We start from the raw sequence: 6,000 nt of genomic DNA, 5'->3' as shown, positions 1-6,000 counted from the left end.
GGTGTGCCATCCCCAAGGGTTCTCTCTTCAACAAAGTCACAAGAACTAGGTAAGTTCCTTGTAACGCTCTAGTGTTTTATCATGTTCAAGTTAAGAACTCCATGTTTACACACATTTCGTGTGTAGCTTCTTGAAACATCATCCATTTTCGAGTGGTCTTTAAGCTACACAAACCTAGGCTCAACAACTTCTTTCTTCTTCTTCCTGTCACACGAAAAATACCAAGGTGAGCTTCATACCCCCATCTTTGCGTGTTTTTCATACTTTTCGGGGGGGGGGGGGGGGGGGGGGGGGAGAATACAAGTCAAGTCTCGTTTACCCTTTTTTTATTTGCATGCATCATAGTTATGGGTTGAAAATGGAACAAGTTCTTGAATAAAAAGGTTCTTAACATGAGATAAAATCATAAAGCAAATGTTTATAACATCTTTGTGTTATAAAATTTTTGTGTTTGTGTTTGTACACTCTAAATGGCAAAAATATGGGTGTTATGCCCAAACATGTTTAACTCTTGGACATATGCATTTTTAACTCTTATATTTTACACAAAAATTTGAAGATAAAAGATCTCATGGTTATTATATGTGTTTTTCAAAAAATATGAAGAACGTTGTTCAGGCATAACGTTGTTCAGTATACAGTCACTTACACTACTTGTCTTAGGGTTAAGACTACAGTTTACTTATAAGAAAATATTGGATTTTCTAGGAACATACGCTTTACATTTACAAACAAAAGAAAACAAAGGACATGCATGCATATATTCACAACTTTGGAACGAGACTTACAAACCATTCTCATACAAAATATCGGATTTTCTGGAGTCATTCAAACTATTACAAACAAGGATGTTACAAATCTTTTCATACAAATATGCTTATGATCTCACCAACATTTAACATTGACGATTTTCAAAATGACTTGTATTCTCAGGAAACTAGTAAGCAGGTACCTAAGAACCGAATTTGCTGCATTTTGGAAATTCATACTTTATGTTACTTTTGTGTAATTTCATGAACAAATACAATATAGAAACAATATAAGTGTGTTATCTCAATGTATGTTGTTTGGTTGCTATGTTTCATTCATATTCAATTGTTGTGATAATATACAATGACGTAATCTGCCCCAGACGTTTCCGTTGTCCTGGTCCGGGGGTGTGACATGTACTTCATGTGTTGTCTCGTCATCAATTGCCTTTTAGTTTCGTGTGTGTCTACAAAAGGTCAATAACATGTAAACACATTACATTATTCATTAATGATTAACGGTGCAATTTATGTCAACATATTACACTGGATATTCCATTCATTATGATTATACTTGTAATCATAAATAAATAACATTTAATATTCATTATGATTATAATTGTAATCATAAATGAATAACATACAACGTTTTGCATTATAATCATATAATTTACATTACATCGTCTATGCAGAAATTTTAAGTAAACAAATTTAATAAATAAAAAAGATTATTTGACATACTTTAGAACCCTGTCAGAATCCTTTATTATCTCCTAGCTAATAATAATCATCAAAATATAAAAGCTACCAAAATTTAAAAGGTTTTTTACCAGTTTATTCCATAATGCTGCAACATGTGCACTTAAACCGTCTAACAATACAAAAGGAATAACAATTACTACTTGGATATGAAAGTCTTGGTTAAGTAAAAAAACGACACATGGAGCACAAAAAGTAGTCAAAGTGACGTGATTAAAAATAATAATAACAATTCAACAAAGATTGTCAAGCTCTAAAGGAAATCATCAACATGATAAAATTCATAATAGCTTGTTAATGTTTACCTGATTTTACATCTCCTGTTTTTCCATGCTGAATCAACAGCTTTTCTAGAAGAAATACTTATCTTGAATATCCTCTCTTGAACTCTTTATTATTCCAAACTTAATTCCTTAATCACCTTCATGATTAGCCAACCTAAGCTTTTATCACTTACCAAATTTGAAACTCTAAAAACAAAAATATGAATCAAAAGTTTCAAAGTCAAAAACAGAAAATACATGTCCGAATAGGATGATTCTGTTTAGGCTACCCCTGATTTATCCTTCATCGTCATCCCTATAAATCTGCATAGTAATTCATTTTTGTGAGCACCATTATGTTTTAATTTCCGGTGGAAAGACATCGGCTTGCATGGGGTACATACCATATTGGAGATATTGTGTTTGAGTTTGGCCTCACATATTCTTCGGGAGCTTGTGAGGTATGATCGATGGAACAAAGAACGAGGGAATGGTCTCATATGACGATCAATCTTAAAAAAAAAGAAAAAAAAAGGCGGCATATGGCCTTAAGACTATCACCATTAGCAACCCAACCAACCCATTTATTTATTAAAAAATGAATTTCTTTATCTTCCACATATACAATCTAACTAAACACAATCTTTTACACCCATTACAATCTTTTACACCTATTAGCAATCCAATCCAACCCGATTTTATATTAAAAAAATATATAAAAAATTATATCAATATTGGTCTTATTTTATAGAAAAAAATAAATTACATATTTTAGTATATTTTATTTTATTTTTTACCAAAGATAAAATAAAGTTATCAACTATATTAGTTTTAAATATAAAACTTAATTTAAATCAACCTATCTAAGGAGGACACTTGACAATATAAAATAATAAAAAGACATGATTCATTGTCGCAGCCTAGTTCACACAACACAATATATCATATTTTTCTTTTTCTTTTTTAACTTTTTTTGGTGACCCATCTCCAAAAGATCACCAATGAGGATAGTCTAAGGACATCGTACGTTAAACGTAGGAAGAAACAAATTAGGGATTTCAAATACGATATATTTAATTTAATCAAACTTTAAGGAAATAAATAAATATAAAATTACTTGTATACCTTTTACCTGATTTTTTTATTTACATTTTGATATTATTAGTTTTAAAATTCACATAAGTAGCCCCATTGATATTAATCATAGATCTAATTATTTGGATGGTCTACAAATGTTGTTGCATTCTCAATATTTCTGGTGTTCTCGATTTAACATGCCTCTTGTAACACCCCAAAATTCATGACCAAAAATTTTATTTTTAATATAACTAAAACATATTAGTAACTTGGTTCACACACTGAAAGCATTTCAAATAAAACATTTATCAGAGTTCATTCCCAGAAATCACATATTGTGGAAAACATAGGTGTATGCATTGTGATCGTCCTGAGCTCCTTTATTTGAAAACTGGAGCCTCCAGTCTGGAGGCACCTAAAACTAAAACTGAAACCTAAAACCAAATCACATATTGCGGTCACTAAGCTTCGTTCTTACAATTTTCAGTTTTGGTTTTAGGTGCCTCCAGTCTGGAGGCACCTAAAACCAAAACTGAAAACCGTAAGAACGAAGCTTAGTGAGTTCCCCAAATACCACATACCATACATATCAACATACTGCCTAGCATGTATGGGTGCTGGCCTACCCCTTCGGTCTGTTTCAACCGGATATTGTCTAGCATATAAGCACATAAATCACATACTGTCATACATAACCATGAGCCATACATATATCATAATCAATAAAGATGTTATGTGCCGATACATAGTCTTGCTATTATGCTACGGGCCGCCACATGGTCTTTCTTGCAAGGTTGGGGGCCACCCCCTGGGTCTTATAGACAAGTGCCCCGAGCCACCCCCTGGTCTTCCATGCAAGGATCACAAAGACAACTAGCATACATACTATTCTACTTAGCAAATTAGTAAACTGTATGCCAGGAGCCACATCCTGGTCTTTAATACATAATGCTTAGGGCTAATCCTCGGGTCTTCCTACCATACATAAACTAAATGGGTCAACATTGGTGCCTTCGACCCATACAATTAGTGAGGAGACTCACCTCGAATGTAGAAGCTCCCCGAAATAAATCCTTAGTTGTTGTGACGCCGACTTTTCGAGCTGTCAATACCAAAACCAGATAAAATCTTAGTTGATAGGCCAAAACCCTCAAGTTTGGCCCAATGTCAAACTTGGTCAAAAGTTAACGGTCAAAAGAAGTCAAAGTCAACAAATCAAACTTCAGGCTGAGTACGCCCGACGTACTCAGCTCGTACGCATGACGTACATACCAACCATAATCGGAACCACATACGAGTACGCACAACGTACTTGAAGGTACGCCCGACGTACCCAGCCAAATGGCACTTTTCCATTAAGTTCTTAATCTTTTAAGTCCTTTCATCCAACAGTCAGATCTAGTCCCACAACATTATTCTAAGTCATAAAGTTTCCACCTTTATGACTTTCCATGTCTAGAAAAGGTCCAAAAGCTGAAACCTTAACTTATTAATCCATTAAGACATCATGATACTCTTATGGAAGGTATATAAGGATCAAGATTACATTTTTATGGATCCTAAAAGCTTCATAATGGATAACATTTCCAACTTTATCCATTAGAATGGTCCAAACCACGAAGATCTAGCCTTTAAGCATCAAATGGGACCAAAAGTGCATCTTTTTTTAACTTAATCCATTAAGTCCAAGTCTCCAACCTTCATATATGAATCACAATGATGTTTAGATGGATAAAGATTCCAACTTTATCCATAAAAAGGTCACAAACTTTCAAGATATAACCTTTATGCACTAAAATGACCAAAAGCTCATAAAATCCAAAACTAGCTAGATCTAACAAATGCATCATCAAGATTCAAACTTTATACCTCTAGAAGATAGACCAAGGTGAACAAAGTCCAAATCTACAAGCTCTAATGCAACCAACACCTCTACAAGAAGTTCCTTCTTCTCCACGGTGCACCATGCATACTCCAAAGCACTCAAAATCACATTCTTTTAGCTCACAAGACTCATATAAGGTTAGGGTTTCATGAAAGGGGTGTTGGAGGGGTGGAGGCTGAGAATGGAGTTGGTTTAGGGACTTAAGGAGCTTAAATAGGGCTTAAACCACGAAAATAGGGTTTGGGCACTGATTGCGTCCGCCCAACGTAATCCTGGTATGCCCAGCGTACTCAGGATACCATTAGTACGCCCAACGTATGATGTGTGTAAAATACACTAGTTTTAATCCTACTACTTCAAACACAAATAACACACGAAAGGTAGTGTACCTATCGTTTAACAATATAGTTCAAGTAAGTAAGGTATCGAACACAGGAACGGTAACAATTATATTAAACACTAGAATTACCTAATTAAAACAAACAATAAAAAGAAAGGGTTTTCTCTAGTTTTGCAAGACTAGAAACTTAACAATTAACTAATGCTTAAACAAAAACAACTAATAGCTAAGGAAATTGAAGATAACTAGATTCAATACTAAAAGAGACTTCTGTTTAGGTTCCACACACTTGTTTCTATAATTGATTTTATAGCAAGTGCAATGGATTATTTTGTCATTGGCTACCGATAATTGTGATTAGGCTCATGTTCACTATTACTAATACTTAGAAAACAAATTAATTTAAAAAGCAGTCAATTGGTTAAACTAATGAATTTCCTAGTATTTTGATTCGGGTTAAGTAAGACTTGGAGTTGTAGCTAATTAAATAACTAATTTCATCAACATCTTGTATGGTTGTTCATCACACAAGCTTACACATTAACTTACCTGTTTTCTATTAATCCTAGGTTCATATTCACTAATACTAGGCATATAATGTTGTTTTCACATAAATCATATGAAGCAAGTAATTAAGAGGATGTTCATGCAACTTAATACACTTGATAATAACAGAAAAACAGTTATTGTCAACACATAAGGATCGATTATAAGCATAGCATAACAGTTTTCACCAAATCAAATAATCCACACCATAAAATCAATCCACATTAACAAGCTAATCTACCCTAAACAGAAGTTTCGAGTTTTAGCTCATAATTACAACAAACAATAACTCAAAGACGAAATCTAGAAGTAAAAACATATTTTTGTACAATAGATTAAGAAGAAGAGAGTATATGTTGCCTTTAATCACTTATGAATTGA

At 33.5% G+C, this 6,000-nt stretch overlaps 1 long non-coding RNA gene across 1 annotated transcript; it reads right to left on the bottom strand.

Moving 5' to 3' along the window:
• Nucleotides 1-891: 891 nt before the first annotated feature.
• LOC145094255 (uncharacterized) lies at nucleotides 892-2,260 on the bottom strand. Its single transcript, XR_013703244.1, has 4 exons — nucleotides 2,176-2,260; nucleotides 2,030-2,095; nucleotides 1,814-1,946; nucleotides 892-1,216 (listed from the first exon to the last, which is right to left on the bottom strand). It is a non-coding gene; the product is annotated as an uncharacterized LOC145094255 (long non-coding RNA).
• Nucleotides 2,261-6,000: the final 3,740 nt, after the last annotated feature.

This window comes from Lactuca serriola, chromosome 3, assembly GCF_051521515.1.
Source record: "Lactuca serriola cultivar US96UC23 chromosome 3, Lser_US96UC23_V15, whole genome shotgun sequence".
Lineage (NCBI taxonomy): Eukaryota > Viridiplantae > Streptophyta > Magnoliopsida > Asterales > Asteraceae > Lactuca > Lactuca serriola.
This window is presented reverse-complemented; position numbering and strand designations above follow the sequence as displayed.